The sequence below is a fragment of the Nomia melanderi genome, chromosome 5, assembly GCF_051020985.1.
Source record: "Nomia melanderi isolate GNS246 chromosome 5, iyNomMela1, whole genome shotgun sequence".
Taxonomy (NCBI): domain Eukaryota; kingdom Metazoa; phylum Arthropoda; class Insecta; order Hymenoptera; family Halictidae; genus Nomia; species Nomia melanderi.
The window spans coordinates 15,868,725-15,891,769 of record NC_135003.1 but is presented as its reverse complement, the minus strand read 5'-3'; the positions used below and the strand labels follow the sequence as shown (position 1 = coordinate 15,891,769).

The 23,045-nt window shown below is 42.7% G+C and overlaps 1 protein-coding gene and 1 long non-coding RNA gene across 2 annotated transcripts in view; one reads left to right on the top strand and one right to left on the bottom strand.

Moving 5' to 3' along the window:
- Positions 1 to 23,045, top strand: part of LOC143174522 (uncharacterized) — a 137,662-nt gene that overhangs the window by 15,070 nt on the left and 99,547 nt on the right. The gene's annotated exons all lie outside the window — the stretch shown is intronic.
- LOC116432954 (uncharacterized) overlaps positions 1 to 23,045 on the bottom strand; it is a 54,512-nt gene that overhangs the window by 5,517 nt on the left and 25,950 nt on the right. The window lies entirely within an intron of this gene.

Below are 23,045 nucleotides of genomic sequence, written 5' to 3'. Positions count from 1 at the left end.
ATCTATTGTTCTCTGGAAATATAAAAATACGTCAAAATATAAAAATATGGACAAGTAATAGATAAAAGGAAGTAACGAAACAATTGCAAATCGGTGTTTCAACAGTATATACAGTAGCCAATGAAACATTTCCAATTATCGTCGCATAATAAATAAAGAACGGGTTAAAATACTGTTCAAATTGCAAACAGGCAACGACGCTGTCAGCTGATTTCGAGATTCCTCCAGACAGGAACACATTTCGCGAGGCTAAACGCGTATTCCGGTTTTTGCCCGATTACGCCAGCCGAACAGTCGTTTAATTAATGATCATTTAGGCGGTATTCGCGGCGAAAACAGCGCGAGGGGAGCCGTCGTAACAATACGACTAGGCGAGAGGGACCCCCCGCGACGGGAACGGGGGGCCGTGTTCCGTCGACGTTGTATTCCGGCGTGCTGGTTGGCTCCTTAGAAACTTTTGGCCAAGTTCCCAGCCGGTATTCCGTGTCGATGCGAAACATCTCGTAATTATTATCTGGTAAGAAACTTGTCGCGCGATAACGAGGGATCCGTCGAAAGAGGAAGGGACCGCGGCGGGGTTGAAAGTAAGAAACACTAGGATATCTCAGGTTCTGTGGTAATCTTACTCTGGAACGGTGTAAACAATCATTAATAGTCCATAGTAATTACTAGGATCTCTCTGGTATAGAGGCTTCGCTTCAGGCAGCATTTCAATCAAAGTCCCGATACCTACGAGCGAACGCCAGGAACGTGAGGAGCGTTTAACACATTGCTCACAGGTTAATTAATAACACGTAATTCGTTATTCTTGCTATTGAGGGAAATTCGAAAAATTGTGATTGCTAATTTTCTGCGGTTCTAAATTTGAAGTGGATAAATCTCTAACTTTGAAGTGGTTGGATTCCTGAGTTTGAAATAGCTGAATTTCTACATTTCGAAATTTGAAGTATATTTATTTCTAATTTTGAAATGGCAGAATTCCTAAATTTGAAATAGCTGAATTTCTATATTTCTAAATCTGAAATAGCCGAATTTCTACATTTCTAAATTCGAAATAGCTAAATTTCTATATTTCTAAATTCGAAATAACTAAATTTCTACATTTCTAGATTTGAAATAGCTAACTTTCTACATTTATAAATTTGAAATAGCTAAGTTTCTAACTTTGAAATAGCTAGATTTCTAGATTCGAATTTGCCAAATTTCTAAATCTGAAACCGTTGAATCTGATATTTCTAAGTTTAAGACTCGAGATTCGAAATTGTTCAATTTCCACATTTGAACTTTGAAATGACTACACTGACAGTGCAGGCAATATTTCAATTCCAATTCCCAGAACTCCGTTCTCGGATAATTCCCCGACTCGACGCTTAGCGTAACGCGAAACTCAACCGGAAAACCGTTCGCGGCGGATCAAAGGGGTTAATTAACCACGATTTTTCTCCTCGATTGGATTCACGTAACCCGACGTTTCCTTGGCGGTGTTATTTCTATTTTCCTTTCATTTTTCGCTGAACGCTGACGACAAAAAGCGTGTAACAGCGGAGGACGATGACGGAATGCGCTTCGTGTGAAAATTGAATCGAGACCCGCTCGCCTTGAACACTTCGTCCTGTTCCCGCGGTTCGCGATTGTTCGGCGATGGAGATAATTGAATCGTTTGTTTCAGCGGCGCGCGCTTCGATTCTTTTTCTCCGTTTATCGAGAGTATTAGAAGGGACGGGACGTTCCGAACGGTTATGTAAGTTATTTTTCTCCGTTTTCTTGACAGTAATTAATGAGACCGGACCCGCAGTATGTTAATGCGAATTTCTTGGTCGCGAGCAATGGGAATTATATACACCCGTTGTGCGAGGAAATTGCAGCGGACTGTTAAAACGGATATACCCAAGAATTCTGCTTGGAATGCTTAATCGATGAAAAATTGTACCAACGAACGCAACAAAATATCCCTTCAAACACACCGATCCTCAAAAAACAACATATTCTCAATTTCCCATAACCCTACAATCGCCACTGAAACGTCTCCAATTCAAAAGAAAATCAAACAACTTTCCACTTTTCACAAAAACTGAAATCATTCTAAACTCCCAAATCCTTCAACGCGTCTCGTCCATCACGCGATCATCGCAATCATAATTCCCATCGAAGTGGCCACCAGTCATCGGTCTTCCTTCGAGCCTGCATCCTTCGTTTGGCAACAATTCAATCGAGCCTCGAATTTTCCAGGCGATTCGTCGATTCATTCGGCGTGACCGATCGTCCGCCACCTGGACGAGGTGTCGTCGCGCTGTTCTCCGGTCGCGGGGGGATGGTTCTATTTTTTCGTCGCCTCTCCCCCGTCGCGTCGTCATATCGGAAGCGAAAAAAAGAACCGCTGTACGGCGTGACGCGGCTCGCCGGGAGGGCGAGCGGGGCTTGTTCGTTTCGGAGGGCTGAGATGCTAAACTACCCCATGGCGTGCGAGTGGATCCTAGGGGTGGTTCGCGGCTGGGATGAGTTGTACGGGGGTTCCGGGCGAGAGCGACGCGGGGAAGACGAGAACAGAGGGAAACTGGATAAAAAAGAAGGGCGAGTGCCGCGGAGGGTGAAGAGGGCGGACGGGGAGGCGATGGAGGAAGACGACAGATAGAGGGTGCAAGCGGGGCTAAGTCTGCGCGTGGAGTTTTCATAGAGTAAAAGTGGACGAAGAGGGCGGCGGCGGCGGTATCGCGTGAGTGACACGGCCCTTATCGATATTTCTATCTGGGGATTTGCTGAGGGAATCCGTCAATACCTTCTATCATAGCTGCGCGAGCTATCGCGCGCGATCTTGCCGGGTTATTTACGTAAAACTAGCTGGGACGACTCGAGGATGCTTCGGTTGGAGAGGCTCGTGATCGGCTTTGGTTTCGTTCGGTGAACGAGTTTGGAATTGGTTGATGAGTTGGTTTTCGTTTGGAATGGTTGTTTGTAGAAATTAATCGTGTTTATTGGAATAGGTTGGGACGTGGATGTGTGACGTTGAGAAGTGCAGGATTAGATATCTTGAAATTTGAGAGAGATTTGAAAGAGATCTTCTATTCTTGCTTTGAGGTAAATGTTTCTCTTCATTTTCTAACACAATTTAATTTACAGAAGAAACTTAATAGAATGATCCTCATCCCTAACGCCCGAAACTCTATGATCCCAATAGGAAACGATCATAATGAAAAGCTTAGAGAAATTAATCGTGTTTATTGGAATAGGCTGGGAGACGTGAATGTGTGACGTTAAGAAGTGCAGGATTAGATATCTTGAAATTTGAGAGAGATTTGAAAGAGATCAAACTTTCATTTCTGCTTCTCTACATTTTCTAACACACGATTTAATTTACAGAAGAAACTTAACCCTTTGCACTCGAGAGGTGACTCTCGGTCACCACTTGATTCGATACAGCAAAACTATGAAGTTTCATATTTACTATTTTAAATTAAACTTTGTATTCCAGTGTGAAATATTTAAATAAAATACCTTTGTTGCTTAATTTATCCGTGAATTATCGTTAAATCAGTTTCAAACAATGTCTTTATCTCGTCGGACAATGTTCAAATATTTCTACTGGAAAACTTCGGAGTGCAAAGGGTTAATAGAAAGATCCTCATCCCCGACGCCACAGCTTAATGATCCCATAGGAAACGATCACAATGTTAACCATCGAATACGTCACTATTACCAAAACGAACGTCCACGAAGCTACCCCAATTTCCCATGTAAAGACCTTCAATCTTCCAATCAACGAGGAACGAAGCGCCAGCAGCGCGTCCCTCGCGCGGCGATCGCGGAATCCCGAGAGTATTCGAAAAATCCGCGCGCCACGCGGCGTCCCGTCAATTACCCCCATTTAAAAGTCAAGGTCCCGCCACCTATTAACGTGTCGTAACTCGGCATTTACGTTTTCTGTATCCCCGTTCGTCGTTGCAATAACGGAACGCCGCCGCGGCCGGCCATAAATCATCGGTCTCCTATGGAATTAGCAACGGCGGCGGCAACGGCGGCGGCGGCGGCGTTTCTCGCGTGGCCATTTCGTTGACTTTTTTACGTTCCGCCGGTGGTTCTAAGGGAATCCGCGGGAAGTTCGGTCGGAAGAAACGGTCGGATAATTATTGATACGGCGGGCGCGGGAAATAAGGGGCGAGGGGCTCGAGGGCGGAAAAGAGAGGGTGGCGTGCTCGGAACCCGGCAAATCCGGCGCGTGGGCTTTTCAGAGGATAAGGGTGGCTCGGGGGTGCGGAGGGGCCGCGAGATGGAAGTATCGCGTGATTGACGCGGGCCTCATCAGCATTTCGGTCTCGCGATTGGCTGGACGGACCTGTCAATCAGCCGATATTCCACGCCTATTGGCCGTGCGTCCTGGCGCGGTCTGTCGCCCTCGAGGGGTGGCCGAGGGTGAGCTTTGGAATTTTATAATTTTTCGCTTGTCGAGTGCTGGATGATTTTGTTGAGGGAAGTATATAGGTTTATGTATAATTACATCGGAATAAATGTTTAAAGAATAATGATGGGACTAAAATAACTGTATCATACCTTTATTATGGTATAGAGTTATTTTAGTCGTATTATTCCTCAAATATTAAACAAATTTTAGTCGTATTATTTCTCAAACGTTAAACAAAATAATTGTACTTCATACCTTTATTGTATTATGTATAGTTATTTTGTTTATTATTTAAGGAATAATTTCTGTTAATTTTAGTGTGTCGTGTTTGTAGATGTGGAATATTGTTATAGAATGCAGGATTATCTAATAATAATTTGTTTGTGATTGAAGAGGTAGCTTCGATTAGCACTAGATTTACAGTACTCGTCGACTTGACGAATATTGAATTGAACATGACGGATGTTTAACCCTTTGCGGTCCGAAGTGCTCCTGGTTTCTCACTTTGAGGTTTGCGTCGACGTTAGTTCATTCAATTACTAATCTGACTCTCTATTTATTTATTCAAGAATATTTGGGAGTCATTGAAATGTTACCTTTAAATGGTACAATTGTGATGCTACAAATAAATATAGAAAAAATTGTTAAAACAGGTAAAGGTAGACTCGACATAGGACTGCTAAGGGTTAATCGTTATTTCGTAAGAATTTAATTCGATTTTGATTGCAATCATACAAATACACATAATTCTGTTCTTGAAACTAATTTCTGCGACCTACGAACGAACATACAGTCTTCTACGATAGATTAAAATATAGAATAAATATCCGTAAATCTAGTGTTGAATGAGAATACGACTAAGTCGATTATATAAGATTGCTTAAACGTGTCGAGTTCGAGTCCGTTGTATTTCGTTTGCGTTTCGAGATTCGGCGGACGATACAGGAGGTGAGCGTTTCGATAAAAGGAACTTTTTGAATTCCGCTGTCGCTGTACGCGGCGGTTTATAAAAAGTCGGGAGAACGTTGCCGCTGAAAGGCGAGAAAGAAGGATAATGATGAAACGATAGACAAGTAATTCCCGATTTAAACTACCGAGGCGAAAGCCATTAACCTTTTGCACTCGGAGCGCCTTTTTCAGGCACCAGAAATGAATGACGATCTATGCTAAGCGTGTGTAACACGTTTTGTACACACACGGGGGAATACGAAGGCAATTTTAAATTGTGAAGGCAAACAACGCATTATCTTTAGACGTCGTTTAATTGTTTTCCTTCTTTTGTAACTCTCGCGCGATTCAGGCGTGTAAGTTGCGCCATTGACTGTGCAATTAGGAGTACTTCTGAAGGAAACAGCCGAAGAGTAGACCTACATAGAAAGGATTATACAATTAATGGAATAACAATCCGTGAATCCTACACTTCCATTCAAATAATTACTCGGTTTGCCAAAAAATTTATTACCTGTACACGCTTATTGAAAGGTGTTTAAACACTGGTGTGATCAATCCCAACCTCCGACTCTTCGAAGTCATCTATTATTAAATAATTTAATACTTCCATTTTGCAATTATATCACTATTCTCCTTTGCTCTCTAAACATAAAGTTAACTATCAGACGCAACAACTCCTATAAATCACATATGAATATTTGCAACGGAGAAATAAGAATTTGAAAGGTCGTCATCGAAAGACTAATCTCCAATCGTAATCCTAGTCATATTCAAGTCAATACAAATCTAATATAATTATTTGAAAAACGTGAGAAATCAGAGTATAACGAAAGTAGAAAGACACGATCAAAATCGGTCCTCATCAATTATCGACAAAATGCAACGATTATATTATTATTAACACGTTACTACTCACAGTAAGAAATCACATTAGACAGTGTGTATCATCGATGGCTCATTAGACGGTGTGTCAAATATCTGGCTCGCCAAATGGTTTAATTAGAAAACATTCCCGTATAGTTGAGAATTAATTCACTCACTGATCGTTTCAATATTTCTATCAATTTTGATAATTCAGCCGCCAAATGGGAAAGAGTTACACGATTATACACAATCCTACCAGTAACAATCACCGAGATCCTCAAAGGAAGGGAAGAGTCGCAGTCTCAATCGAGTAAACTCGCAGCGTCCGCGAACGCACCGAAATAGCGACAGGAATCGCTGCTTTGTAGCTGCCGGTTCTTTCATTCGGAACAGAAATATCCACGATAGCCGCGAGCTTCTCATTCTTGCGGCGAGTGGCCAGGGGATGACGAACTGTCAGCCTCGAGTCAGAATGAAGAGCGCGGAGTGACGGTGATGGTGCGTGTGTCGAGCAACACGCGGCACAGAAATAGAACTCCTGGCCCCGAATGTCGTGGCACGCCGCTTTGACACCGTTATCGTTGAATTGGTCAACGGGAACACCTTACGGGGTGGCTGCTGGCTTCTCGCGCGTCGGATAACTCGAGGAATTAACCCTTTGCACTCGGAAGTTTTTCGCTGGAAATATTTTAACATATTCTGATGAGATACAATCGAAATTTTGAGGAGCAAAGCTATTTTATTTGAATATTTCTCAAAACGATGCGTTATAAGAAATATAATATTAAATATCAAATTTGGCGGTGACTGAGGGTCAAAGGCAATGGGTTAACCCTTTGTAGACGAACGTCGGCATTCTGCTGAGATCAAACTTCCATGTTTGGGATAGCAAATTACAAATGATTTAGTTATTCGAAAAATCAGTACGCAGTTCCATTGTTCTCTATGATTTAAGAATTGAATGTTTAACTTAGCAGAACTTGCAAAAGGTTTTGTATACTTTCAACAATCTTCCGCAAAGGGTTAACACTAGAACTACCGAGCATTTAATACGATTAATATGGAATTCCCATGAAAATTGTAACAATAGATTTTCAGTTTCTTCAGACATTCATTATAGTACTGAAAGGAAACTATTTTCAAAATGATTTCGAAGATATCAATAATTGCTGAACAAAAAAATCGCAACCAGTCATTTCGACTGGTACGGTAATTCTAGTGTCAAAGGGTGGCTAAGGTAGTCGAGTAAAACGTTTTTAAATGATAGTAGTTGAATAATAACGGCTGAGTAAAGTAATCAAGTACCAGCAGCTGAGTAATAGTAGCTAAGTGGTGTAGTATGCTCGATAATGGAGAGTCGCGTGCGAGACTCGATACTCTCGAGCTTAGCGAAGCGTTCGTTGCTAGGCTAACAAGGAGACGGCTAGATAGAAAAATCTGTCTTCGGATGAAACTCTATGCGTGTAGTGTATATTTATAAATGAAAAGCTCTTGTAGATTTGTTGAGAGTGGTCCTCCGTTTTCGAAGAAAATGAGTTGTAACCCTTTGCGGACGGATGTCGGCATTTCGGTAAGATGAAAAGTCTAGATTTGGAAGACTAAGTCGTGGACAAATGATCTAATTAGTTGAACAACAAGAGATCAGAATGGTTTTCTCTTTTTCTATTAATTAAGCGACTGATATATAATTTAGCTTCATATGTTGAAGCTTTTGTATATTTCGAAGGATCCTCGTCCGCTAAGGGTTAAGTTTGTGTCTTAGTGTAATGAGACTATTAGAAGAATTCTACTTTAACAAGGTCTAGCAATATAGACAATTAACAGTAGCTAGGTAAAGTAGCTAAGTAACTAAATAATAGCAGCTAAGTATTAGAAGCTGACTAATAGTATCTGAGTATACTAGCTACATAAAGTAGCTAAGTCTAGACTGCTGTATGGATTAGCAGAAACCTAAGAATAGGGTGCAAATAATCATTCCCTATAGGTCTTACGTTCATTCCCATAGAGCTACTTATATATTTCCTATAAAAAACCCCTAGATTCATGAACCAGATATTTCCACTTATTTTTTCGTTTATGAAAAGATTTTCCAATTCTTTAATATTCTTTTCATTCATATTGAAGCTGAATGTATATTTATAAGAAATTTATCTTGCGTGTATTCCCATGGAGCTACTTACATATTTCCTATAGAAAACCCCTGGATTTACGAACCAGATATGTCCACTTATTTTTTCGTTTATGAAAAGATTTTCAAATTCTTTAATATTCTTTTCACTGATGTTAAAGCTGAATGTCTATAAGAAATTTATGGAAGGAATTATTCTCAGTTTGAACTATTAGTGTTTCACTGTCGAATCTGAGTTGATCCGATTCGGATCTTCCCTGTTTTTCACATATACCAAACAACAATGATTCATTTGATTGGATCGTGAGCTTGATCCCTACAAGCACGATTGAAGTAACGATCCAGCGAACGGTAACACGGTCGACTGTTCGTCAGAGAAACGGATCCTGTTATTCCGAAGCGGACGTGCGAAGCGACGGCCGTCGGCTTCCACGCAGGATGGACTTTTACCAAGCCGATGACTGACGAACCGCTGGCGTTCGACTAACAAGTCCGCTGTTATTTTAATAATGTCGCCGAGGCAGTAATTTTTACCGCGATCCTCCCCCTTGCTCTATTTTAAAACCGGGCAAGCCTCGTAACGTTGCGCCAGGAGAAAAAGAGCATAACGCCGAATAATATCAGCGTGTCCGAATATTTTCGAGTCGTTGACTCCTCGCTTTGTGCTCGAAACGCGTCGAAAACACGCCCGACGAGACAACAATTCGAGGTACACCTGAAAATAAACCGCGGAGGCGTCGGGCAATTATTATTCGATCGCTTATGCGAAAAGAAGCTTGAAAGGTTTAACTATCAACCCACCCTAATTCCTTGAAAATTATAAAATTGAACCTTGATATCGTCAGTAGAATTATCCTACTTAAATCGTTAAAACATCGTTATCCGTAATTATTCTAGAATACCTAGTAATTAAATCAATACAAGGTTCGAAAAGGGACAATGAGATTGAAGAGATTTTTGAACACTTCGAACACCGAAGGTCGAAACGAGAATATCCGAGCATCGTTTTTTGCAGTTTAGAGTTCAGATTGAACGGTCGAAGGAGAAGAACGTTCCTAAAGGCGGTCAGGCATTAATCATCGATTAGCATACCGCTATCAATACTAAAACAGTTTCTCTAATGCGTACCTGTACAACCGGCGGCCTACCTGGCGCACGAATTTCGCGGCGTAATAGAAATCGCGCGCGCGGACACCGGCTCCGCCGGGGACTAAATAGGATTAAATTAAAATTAAACTGCCGTGGGCGAATCTGCCACAGTGTTATTACTCGTAATGGTAATGGTCTAGTCGTCGGACTGTAATCGCAGCTTATCGAAGCCGCGGGAATGGTGTACTCGAGGATTATCCTCCATTTTCTCCTTCCGTGTTCTCTTAATCGAACGGTTCATTGCGCAACACTCTCGCGTAATAACGCGCCCGAAATGTCGCCCTCGGTCGTGTCCCGCGAGATCGAACGGTTTCCCTTGTCCTTTTCCATTGAATGTAACGGCGAATCATATATTTTACCCGGAATCATTATTCACTGTAGCGGAGAGATTGATTATTCGGTTTAAAGTGGTTACAATCTGATCGTCGCTTGTTCCTGGTGCACGCGTTAGAAAAATATGCTCTCTATCTTGGTTTCAAGGAAATTGGACAATCCGACGGTTTTGCAATGGCCGGAGGTGTTCTGGACTGTTGGAGATGGGTTTAAGCGATTGAGGAATTGTTGATTCCTTTTCAGATGGTCGTTCGAGCTTTTGTTTTGTAGAATTGGACTAGATTTTTATATTAGTGTGACAGAATTCTTTAGTTTCGTTAGGATATTTATTCAATTCAAAGCGTTGGCATGGAAAAAACAACAGTTACTCTCCATTTCCAACAGTATGAGGCACTTCAAAAATTGGAAAATGTCCAGTACTACTCCAGAATCCCAAAACTACCTCAAACTAATCGAAACACCCTCAATTTCCCTATTACTATAATCGAAAGTTCTTTATTTCCATCGCAACATTCATCAAACTTCAGCTATTCTCACGCAAAAAACAACATTCACTGATCATTTCCAACAAAATTAGGCTCTCTAAAAATTGCAAAAAGACCAGTGCTACTCCAGAATCCCGAAACTAGCTCAAACTAATCGAAACACCCTCAAACTAATCGAAATACCTTTAATTTCCCTATTACTATAATCGAAAGTTCTTCATCTTCATCGCATCATCCATCAAATTTCAGCTATTCTCTCCAAAAAACAACATTCACTCTCCATTTCCAACAAAATTAGGCTCTCTAAAAATTGCAAAAGGACCAGTACTACTCCAGAATCCCGAAACTAGCTCGAGGCGATCGGAAGACTATCGATAACCCGCAGACGGGCCGCGGCGCGACCGTTCTCCTTCTACCTGTTCCGAAACACGGAACCGGCTGTCCCCTCGTTTGTTTCGAACTCTCGTCACTCATTTTTCATACGTTTACGGGTCTGAGCGTCGGCGAAGAGGATAGCAAAGCTACGGGCAACGCCGGAGAAGGACCGTGGGCTCTCTTGTTCGCCGTCAGTCGATGGAAGCGGCTCTTTCCGTCCTTTGTTCTACCCTGCAAGTTTTCTTCCCGCGCTGGCCCGGACGCGCGGGGGAAACAAAAGACAAATTACAAAGACGGCCATCATGTGACCCTTCCCACCTGTCTATAGGGAACCGGCACGCTTGAACCTAGACGGAGACGGGGCGAAAATGGCAATGGCCTCGTATTGAACTCCTTATAGAGCAATTCGATCGTTTCGTATTGGGAGGCACTTAATTTCGTTCGAATGTTCTCTTTTAACTCGTTTGTACGGAGATTAGTATCATTTAGTACATTACATTTCAGTAAATTATATTACTTAGTGAACTATATTTTAAATTACATTACTTACCATATTAGTGAACTGATAAACAGTTGTATAGATTAGATAGAATAAATCATTTAATTGAATATTCAAGGCGAATGAGAAATAATTCCTTGTTGCTTAGAAGTATTTGATTTATTACAGTTCTTAAATTTTATTATATTTGTAACAGTTCGAACTCACCTGGTATTTCCTACTTTTTCCCGTATTCTCGATCGTACGTACGGACTATCTAGTATTTTCCACTATAATTTAAAGACACTCCTATTCTACATAAAGAGTCGAAAAACAAGTCCCGTTGCACCCAACCCTCGGCGAGAAAAAATCACGGCGAAACTGGTCCCATAAAACCAATCAGAGAGTTCAATGTCCGTAACACCTGCAGCAATATTACTCCGCGGGAGTCCATCTAATCGACGATCCACTTTGTATCGTACAGTTACGCGGTAACATCACGAAACTCCGTGGAACACATAATCCGGTAACAAGGCTGATCTAATAGACGATCCTCGATGACGGGAACTGTCGGGGAGAATGCAAAACCGTCCGGGCTGACGATCGAAAAATTATTCATTCACAGGGAGCTGGCTGTCTTGCAGTTCCTCGCAAATTCGCCTGAAGTTTGAGAAAAAAATAGAATTGCCAGGAACCTTTCATTCCTTTATTTACTTATAGTGTGTTTTGGATTTATAAATAATATAATTTTATAAGCATAGTGTTTGGAAATAAGAATTGACAAATTTCCTTTGAGATAATGGCAGAAAAAATTGAACTATTCCTTGACATCAGTTGTCAATTTGCAATTTTGTTATGACTGTTACAGGATAAATTGAGAAATTTTAAATTCTTCGTTATTGATTCTTAAGTGAGCAATAAATCATTAAGAGTAAACTATTGATTTGATTTGATACTAGATTTATGGACATTTATACGCTTCATTATATTTTCTCAAGAGAAACAGCTTGAATACAGAGAATTAGGAACTTACTAATTACGATTTTCACAAAATAACTTCTATCAGATAATGTTTATAAAATTCTCCATCACTCAGTATGGAGTTGAATAAATCCAGCGTCAATAGAAGAAAACGTGCAAAAGAACTCCTAAATTTTCTGTTAAATGGACGAATTATCGTACAGCATAGCTGATTACAGATTTACAGGGAGAATGGAAACGGGAAAGGGAAACGAAACGGAGATCTAAACCAAGAAGGGCTCGCCAGGCCGGAACAGTGCCGAGTTTCGGGGGTTGCGTCCCGTATGAGCTATAATCAATTAACGCCGGGGCGAAAACGAGAACCGCGGCGGACCACCGCAGCCGCGAAATATTTCCCACCTTCCTGCTCCAGTTTCACGGGAGCACAATTGTTTCGCTCGATTGGCCCCTCCGTGATACCGTGCTCAATGAGAAACTACCCCCTCGTTCGACGCTTTTATCGAGCAGAAACGTTGCCACGGATTGAAACGAGGGATAACGGCGGGGATACAGTTTCTGGAATGGCTATGGAGCTGTTGAACGATCACTTTGAATATCCGATTTTCCTATGAAGTTTTTTTATACATTACGGATGATCGTATATTAACCCTTTGAAGAACATCGACATTCCGGCGAGATGAAATTTTCATATTTCGAAGACTAAGTCAAAAAAGTGATTCAATTACTCGAATAGCAAGAGAACAACACGCTTTCTTTTGTTCTATCAATTATACAATTGATGTATAATTTAGCTTCATCTGTTGAAGCTTTGGTACATTTCAAAGAATCTTAGGAAGATACTTACGAAATTTTGGTAAATCGAAAAGTCTCAATTTAAAGTCTCGGAAGTTAGATATCCTTATTTTAGTAAATAGGAATTGCTAATTAGAAAATTAGTTTCGATAGAAGGTGAATTGCGAATGTTTGTAGCTTCAGAAGATACAATCGAATAAAATAGAAAATCCCATAAGGTATTCTATTCGATAGATCATCTCTGCTATATATTACAATTATATTAGCCCAACACAGATTCCATTTACCATTGGATACCACGTATTTCATCTAGAAAGTTACAGTTAACACAAAAATCCACTTAAATATTCGATTGCTGTAGATAATTCTCGCAAATCGTTGTTTCCATCGTTCGAAGAGTCCGCGAGCCGGGAACATCGAAATCAGCAAGAATCGCGAGGGGAACCGGTACCGAAAGGGGAGGGTCGCGATCTGCTCTCGAACCAACCACCGTCAAGCGGTTTCATTAAGGTCCTCCCTTGGTTCGTTAGAGCGAGGTCCAGCATACCACACGCGTGATGTCCCCGGAGCCATAATCCCCTATAAATTGTATGCAAGAACCGCGTAACGACAGGGCGCACCTTGTTATTACCGGCTTCCTGCGCGCCTCGCCCATCCTCCCCGCTCGGCGCGGCGCGGACCGGCCGGCAGCGCAGCCACCCCGCGCTTCACGTGTCTACCCTCGCATTTTTCGCGAGCGGTTTCTTCCGAGAACCCGAGCTGGCCGCATTAGCATAACTTCCCATGGCTCCGTGTTTCGTTCGAGCGGCTCGCGTGCAAAAAGACGGAGCGGAGAGTCGTAAGAAGAATCGCGAGGGGCGGCGAGCAAAATGGTAAAAAAGGGGTGAGCGGCGGAGCGGTGGAAGGACGGGAGACGAGAGTTGGAGAAGAGACGAGGAAGAAGAGAAGTTGGGAAGAGGAACAAAGTGGTAGAAGGGAGCTAGAGAAGCAAGAGAGGAGTCTACGGTGAAACAAAGCAGGAGAGTAAGAGAAGGTGCAAGAGACATGGAAATTCGTGGTGAAGCGATTTGGTAGAAGAGGAGATAAGAGAGAAATCCTCGGTGAAACGAAACAGGAGAATAAGAGAAGGTGCAAGAAACGTGGAAATTTTTGATGAAGCGGTTTGGTGGAAGACAAGGGAAGTATAGATGTAGGAGAAAAATCAATGATGGGACGAATTAGAATAAGAGAAGGTGCAAGAGACATGGAAATTCGTGATGAAGCGGTTTGGTGGAAGAGAAGTATAGATGTAGAAGATCTACGACGAAAGAAATTAGAAGAGGAAGAAGGGAATAAGCAAAAAACATAGAAATCCACAATAAAACCAAGTACAACATAGAAGAGACAGGGAACGCAAGAAAAGAAACGACGAAGCAACTCAGAAAAGAAGATACAAGATACTCAGAGAAGCGAGACACATGAACCAGCGAAGTAGGAAAAAGAGCCAACAGAGCCAGAGAAACAAGAAGCAAAGTCGAAAAAGAATAAGAACGAAACGAAGAATGAAGGTAGCTAGAGGAGCGATAGATAGAGGGCCAGAGACGGCCATGCTAAAGCGAGCTACCTCGAGGAGGAAGAAAAAGAGGAAGGGACAAGAGGGTGGGAGGGAGGGCCGGAGAAGCAGGAAAACCGCGACGAAAAATTAATGAAAGGGTAGAGGAAACGTCGAAAAAACCGCGGCGGCAACAGCGTACCGCAGGCAACACGGCAACGGTGGGCGCTGCAGCTGCCGCGACGCCGGCGGCGGCCATGTTGGCCACATGCAACATGATTATGGTGGCCGCGAACCGGAGGAGAGAGGCCCTTCGTGCAAGAAAATTGGATGCACCGAAGAAAGAGAGAACCGGGGGACGTGTGGTGTGTTGCGCTCGCGCTCGCGCGCACGCTCCGGCGAGCGAGCGAGCGAGTGCGCCAGCCGACGCGCCAGCCAACGCTGCTGGCCCGGCCGAGTCCGAAGGCGTGCCGATGCAACCTGCAATCATCGGGGTGGAGCGAGCACCTTCGACCCGCCGCGACGGTTCCATCCTCGTAGCTCGCCTTTCGTGGTTCCCTTCTTTCTCTACCTCACGTGCCTCGAACCTCCTCGCGAACGAACGCCTTCTTCGCGAGTTTCTTTTGCTCTGTTGCGTGCACCGCTCTCGCCGGAGGGTTGCGTATCGTTGATTCGTTTTGGGGATGCTCGTGGGATCGATTACTTCTCGCGGCGCTGCGGAGTTGTGGGTATACGCTCAATGCCGAAGGATTTAATGGGAATTTTTCTCACGTCTTCGTTCCTTTCTTTGGTTTCCTTCTTTTTTCGGTTTCGGACGAGGCCGAAGGTTCTCGGCCATTTGGAGAGGGAAATTGTAGTTTTGTGGATCCGGCGTGTGCAGGATTTTTGCGGTTTTGATGGATATAGGAGGTGGAGCGGGGTTGGTTGGTCTATGGATTGTTTGTTTTTGGAGGGGGTTGGAATGTTGGGAATTGGGGGATTGAGTAGTTGGAAATTGAGGAATTGAGTAGTTGAGAAATTGAGAAATTGAGAACAGAGAATAGAGAATAGAGGAATTGCAAATTGAGAAATTGAGAATAGAGAATAGAGAATAGAGAATAGAGAAATTGAGAAATTGAGAACAGAGAATAGAGAATACAGGAATTGGAAGTTGAAAAATTAAGAACAGAGAATAGAGGAATTGCAAATTGATAAGTTGAGAAATCGAGAAACTGACAGATTCATAATGAAGAAATTTAAAGATTAAGAAACCAAAGAACTGCGAAATTGCGAGATGGACTAACTAATAAATAAAAACATCCACAAACTCAGAAGTCGCAAGGTCAAAAAATCCAGAAATTAAGACAAAACCCACGACCACAGCACCATCATCAAGGAACCCGGCTTCCAGAAAAACGTGTCACTCCCACCGCAAGCCCCGTATCTACCTAAATACCTCCTACAAACAATCCCGCACCGGTTCCGGCGGCCCGCACTAAAAAATACCTTGAAACCCGCCGAAGATCGAGAAGAAAGAATGCAGCGCCATGAAAAATAGTGGCGTGCATTACGAGCGACTACGCGAAAAACACACTTCGAGCAACAGCCTCGCCATAACTCTTCCGCGTTGATAATAAACGGAAACGACACGGAGCCGGCGCTCTTATAAAAATGTATGCTGCCCCCTCCGCTCCTCCCGCCGGTGTTCGCTGCCGCTTAATTACAGCTAAGGGATTTATCGGCGGGAATCGGCCAGGTTCCGAGCAACGGCGTCGGCGTCGGCGGCGGCGGCGGCGGCAGCGAAAAAATGCACGCGTCAAGAATGTACAACCTGTACGACGTCCGTTTTGATTCATTGCCTGGCCGGCTACGAAAATTACCGGTTGCGCGCGCGTACAACGCCGACTCCATTTTTCGATTTCTATCTGCGCCGGTCACGATAACAAATCCGTGCGGGTCCGCGTGGCCGCTTACGTTATATGCATCGGGGATCCCGGCAATCACGCGACTCCGCGGCGCGCGTTATACGAAACCGCATGAACTCGGTCGGCCGGGACAGCTGTTGCCGTTGTGTGCGTGCACGTCGGCTTTCTGGACGGCCCCTGGAAATTATTATATACGCCGGGAGCTGAGATAAACGTCACGACGCGACCGCGGGTTAATAATTCACCGGGTTCTTTTTCTGATTACTCGATAGACGGCTGGATCCGCGGCTAGAGGATCTGCTCAATGCGGTCCCTTGTCTAAATTTAGTTCGGCTTCGTCGACGATGCGGCGTATGAAAATCAATTGTTTCAATGGAGTAGCCTTGGCTGTTGTTTGGAGTGAGGTTTGGGGATGATGGTTTTGTTTGTTGCTTTTGTGGGAATTGCTACTGGATGTAGTGTTAGGATGAAGCGACTGGAATTCGAAGATTCATTTGTGAAGTTATGAGTTCGTGAATTTAGGATTCTGAGTGATTGGAGTTAGGGGAATTCATTTGTGGAGTCTCAGATTCGTTAATTTAGTGTTCCTAACAATCAAAATTCGTCAAATTAATTTCTGACGCTTCGAATTCGCAATCTAGAACTTCTCAATGACCAAAATTGGAAAAATTCATTTAGGAAGTTCTAAATTTATTAATTCAGTACTCTGAATAATCAGAATTCATCAAATTCTTTTCTCAAGCTTCGAATTCGCGATATAGAACTTCTCAATGACCAAAATTGGAAAAATTCATTTATGAAGTTCCAAATTCATTAATTCAATACTCTCAACACTCAAACTTCATCAGATTCTTTTCTAACGCTTCGAATTCACGATCTAAAACTTCTCAATGACCAAAATTATAAAAATTCATCTACGAAGTTCCAAATTCGTTAATTCAATACTCCCAACACTCAAACTTCATCAAATTAGTTTCCAACGCATCGAATTCGCAAATTAAAGCTTCTCAACGATCAAAACGTTCAAAATTCCCTTTCAAAATCTCCCCATTGGCAAAACTTAGCCCAAAACCATCTCGCATCTCCAATATCGAGATCCCAGTGCCTAACGCAGAAGTTCCACCTGCTTGAATTTCCCCGCGCGACATAAATCCGAAACGCGGAAGCGTTGACAATATTTCAAGCATCGCCGAGCGGCTGTCCGCGCTCGCAGCTTGCCGAACGAGCGTTTCAGGCGCGGAGCGGGCCGCGAGATTGATCGCGGCGCATTCCGTCCGCCGCGGTTTCGATGTGTGCGCTAACAGGCACAATTAGAAGCCCGTGTACCTGTAATTAGACACCGGTACGCGCGCGACTGGTACAAATCGAGTGGATCGCGAGCAAGTGAAGTCCGTGGCCGGTGGATCCGCGAGCGAGCCACCGCCGGCGCCTCTGTCTCTGTCCCGAGTGATAATAAAAATCCTGATGAATCGCGGCTATCATTCATACGCGCGGTTTCCTGATGATTCGCTGGCTCTTTGGTTATTTAACACGTTCAGTGCCACATGTACCGCGTACGGTACACGCCGATTTTTCTAAGAAAGTATTTTTAATCGGTTAACTGTGGAATTTAGTTGGGAAAACCTGTTGTTCTGCGCGCAGTAAGATAAAATGGACTCGTCGAACGCAGGACGAATGTAGAGTATATTTTAACTCTTTGCACTCGAGAATATTTTTCTCAACAAATATTCATTATTTTCTAATGAAATATCAATAATATGTTTTACAACTAACATAAAGAAATACCTTGTATAAATTAAGTGACAGAGTTAGTTTATTTCGATGTTCCATGTGTCGGTACTTTATATAAAATTTGGTAGTGAATTCTAAATTCGATCATTTTCTTCGGTCAAATCAAATGGATTTTAATGGGAAGGATAAGAGAGTTTGAGAAAATTCGAATGGAATTAGTTGGTATTAATTATGTTTGGGCGATGTAAGGTGTGCAATCAGGGATGTTACCTCGTGGTTCCCCTTCTCAGGACAATTTTGAATGGAACCTGTTGATTTTATGTCCTGAGACTTCACTCGCACTTCGCAAGGTTTATTCGCGTGTGAACTGCGCTACCCTTATTGAGTCTGCGTTGGCGAGGTAGTTGGCAAGGACGAGCGTAATGCCTTCAACTTTTTATGGGATTCGCGTTAGTTTAAATTTCAACTGAATATCAATCAGCTTCTTTACTAATTTCTTGAGAAATTAGAGATACCATAAAAATTAGTTTCAGTTACTGATAAATTACAAAACAAGCTGGAGTGCTAAAGGTTAATATTATTTATAATAAATCCACACGTGAAATGTCAAAAGCAAAAAGCTTCTCCTCATCCACCTATAATCTCTCATTAACCTCCTTTCAAACCATGTCTACATCATCCCACAAACTATTAAACATTTCCACTACAATACTCTCGCAACACAAAGAATAAAAATTCCCAACTGCCTCACCACTCAAAATCCGTCCAAACGCCTCAAACGAACGAGTCGAAGCTAAATTTCGACTCGATCAAAGGAAGCTGCATCGCTCGGAGTTCGGTCGAGCTCGTTCCATTACGAGGAGTCGTTTCCCCCGTTTAATTGGCGACGCTTAGCGTGTCCCCTTCAAAGTCACGGGAAAAGTCCCGGTGTATCGGAAAGAAGAACCGGGAAGATCGACGCGCTCGGGGGTTGGAGACGGTGCTCGCCGGCGGAGGGTGGCCGGTACGCAAAACGGGAGTGGTCTCCGGGGGGATGAAAAGCGCCATCTTCCCATTAGACGCGAGATTGATTTTGCGAGAGCGTTCCCGTTCCCGCAACAGGGCCAACGGTGTGTACCTCGATGCTCGAGAGCGCTAATGTGATTAAAATAATCCGGCGATAATCAAAATACAAAGGGCCGACCAATTTCGGCCCGGACCGCTCTTCCCCCGCCCCGCCCCCCACGTAATACCATTAAGACACGCCACGGCGTAAAAAGAGAAATAAGGGTTTCCTTCACGAGCGGATAATCGCGCGTCGCGAAGCGATTATTAATCGACCTTGCGGCCGTTGCTGTTCAATTTTCCGTCTTCCTTTTCTTTGTCGCTTTCTTGCAAGGATAAAAGGATCTCGATGCGAGACACGTTAACATGAAGATTTTTCCTCGACGTTGAAACCAGTTCGATCCGAGTTAATGAGGTTTCTTTGATACGTTCCTTTATCTGTCATTCGGATTTTCCTGCGGAAATCGGTGATTTTTAATGGTTAGAGCCTCGCAGGGTATGGTTTCGTGGTTCTACACGGTCGTTTTAGTATTAGAAAGTTGAGGAGTTTCTTGTGATTTATGGTTAATGATGGTCGTTCAATTTTCATGGTAATATTTTTCAACGGTTTGCTGTTAAGCTTAATGCGAGTGAGTAGGCTTCGTAATTAAGATAACTTTCGTTTTCTTTATTATTTATCGTGTGCAATCTTTTCTGATGTATGTACAATGACGATATATGTAAAATATTGACAGTACGTATAAATTATTATGTACATATTGCATAATAATTTACATGTACTGTTAATGTTTTATTCGATTTCTTCAGCAATAAACTTCACTGATTATACCAGAATTTATCGAAGCACTCCACCGTACATTTTCCGTTGCATTCTGATTCCACAATCATCCCCCGAAACCTCCCTCTGTTCTCGTCTGGTGACGCTGCTCCTTCCACCCTCGGCGCCCCCCTCGCCGCGCCCCGCCGGTGGGCGGATAAAAAAGTTTATTTTAATCTATACAAATTTTAAATCCTTCGCGGTCCGCCCCACCCCCGACGGTGTAAACTGTCGCGACGGAAAATAAGATTCGCCACCCCTCGGCCGTTTTCACCCTCTCGCCGTGCCGAACTCGGTTACTACTTTGTTCTTCCGAGACCCGCGTGTCGTCCGGTATCCTCGGGAACTTTCTCCAGCGGTTTCGCGGCGAGGAAACATTCGAACGATCTCGAAGATCGTTTTAGAAACTGTCACTGACAACTTTTATTACGGATGAATCGAGTGGAATTCGAAAATGTCGGAGTGTTAATCGTATAACGAGGAACTGTGATTGTTAACCCCTTCGCCTATGATTTCTTTCTCAACTCTGACGATACGGCTACTTTCTCAGTAATAATTTATTGGAAAAAGAGAAAAATTCTAAGCATATGTTATGTCTATATTTCCTTTTAACACTAGAACTACCGAGCACTGAAATTTACCTTTTGAAACTGACGTTCAAAGTTACAAAATATACTCGTTTTAATAAAACTATTAAAACTATTGAATGCTCTTTTAATTTGTGTTCATATGTTGATATTTATTAATTTCATACTGCATAAATTTTGTTATAATCACGAAACAAAATTCGGCCCATAGAGGGTTAAATATCAATTAAATATAGCTTCACTGTAGGAAATCAAGTGGTGAGAGTCACCTCTCGAGTGCAAAGGGTTAAGTGTGAAATTATATTTTTCTTGGTGAAACTAAAACCAGTTCAACAACCTTATTACCCTATCACTGTAAAAGGTCGTAGGTTCCGAGGGTGAAGCGCAAAACCGAAAACCGAAGTAACGACTAACAGTATTATTGTTCGAGTAATCGGTACTAATCGCCGGCACGTTTCCCGTCGTGTCGATGGTCGATCGTCGAACTCGCGTAATCATCGTTCACGGATACGGTTCCGGCCGTTCCATTCTCCCCCTGGATGACTGCGACTCGTCGAGGAAATTACGGGCGGCCGCGAGTTATTACCTGAGAGATTCTCACGTGTCGTCGTCCCAGCGAGAAAGTGAAGTCTCGCGCGCACGGGACGAGACGAACGGGACGGTACACGGCCACGATCGATCGATATCGCTGTAATTAGGCGTTTGTCAGCTGGATATAGTCGTGACGCTCGCGGGAGAGAAATCTGAAACGTTCCGCCGTATTTTTACTTCGTTTCTAACTAATAACCCCTTGGGAACCGTAATGTTGTGCTTCAATCTTAGAAACCGAGTGTACGCCGGGAAAAAGTCCTTTGATTTATTGATTAAAGCGCACGTTAGTGTAAAGTTCACGGAACTTTGCTGTTTTCTTGCTGATAGACGTGACGCAAGGCGCCCGGGGAACTGTGAAATTCGATATGATACGGAATTAGGTTCTTGGGTTTTATAGAATTGAATTTCGGAGATGTCTTGGATCCGTCTTCAACTAGTTTCGTAGCTTTCACTAATGATCTATCTTAACTCTGCACTCGAGAGGTGACTGTGTCACCACTTGATTTGATTTGCAAAATTTAATTTTGCATGATGCATCAATATGTGGAATATTGAAATAAAATAACTTTCCTTCTTAATTTGTATATGTTTTCTCGTTAATTAGTTTCAAAGAACGTCGTCTGTATCTCATCGCAGAATATTGAATATGTCTAGTGAAAAACTTTCGAGTGCAAAGGGTTAATTGTTGAAGTACGGAATAATTTCTAAGTTTTAGCGTTGATAAGCTTTGTCACAAATGGTTTTATTTTGATCGTTAAGATACAAAGTAATCATTTGAGAATGTTAAGAGATTATATTTTTAAACTTAGATGTTGCTTATAGATGTTTCGAAGGAAGATCCAGACTTCCGCGTCGCGACAATCTCGCATTCGCTAAAACGGTAGGCACCGAAGCGTTCCGCACGCGGAACCGCAAAACAAGGTTCGGGGCATGGTTCATTAATCGCGTTACGCTGAGTTATTGCGGCCGGAGTAATAAATCGACAGGAATCCTTCCGATTATTCCGGGCGGCCGCGAGCATCGAAGAAAACCGTGCCTGCAAACCACAACGATGTTGACTTTAAATATGAATCAACCGAACGAGAAATGACGTTTATGTGCCGCTACGATAAATTAACTAATATCTCGAGTTATCTTTAGTTAGAACAGGGTTCACACGCGCCACTGGTCCAACAGCATTTTCTTTTTCTTATTCTTGAACCGAAGTTCTTATCCATTGCCTGAAATTTATCACGTTGCTCGTATTTTGGACCAAATTTTGCGAAAGTCTTGTGTCTACTATATTTCCAAAGAATTCAACTATCAGTTTCAATTGGTTGAATCTACCGAAACTTATACTTTGAGGCCTACTGCGTAGATATAAATAATTAATCAGTAGTAAATCTAGTTATCAGTAACATTTAGGAAAACATCCCTTAAGAATAAATCTTCTAGTTACCAGTAACATTTAATGAATTACTTAACTACTATATTTTAGTAAAATATTAATCAGAAATGGGTTTTCATTTTATGAACAGTCCCATTCATAATTTCATTACAATTACGTGAGTTTCAAGGGAAAAATTCTGAAAATTCCCAACTCAATATTCGCAGAAGCCTCTGCTCGTTTATTTCCCATCAGCATAACAGTGTAGCGGTACGTGGCTCGCAGCGTTGGTAGAAAATAGCATTGACCGCTTACAGACGTTTAGGTATAGGCAATTAAACCTACCCTAAAGTCTGTAAGTCGGCGAAAATATTTTACACTTTTTACACGTGCGTAGCTGAATAGGCTACCCTACCATAAACGCTGCCAGCCATGTCCCGTTAAGGCTTCTTCGGCCGCACGGTCAGCGCGGCTCGGAAAAAACATTGCAAATTAGAAATGCATAATTTTTCCCCTACCAAAAATCGAGGCGACGTTGGAGA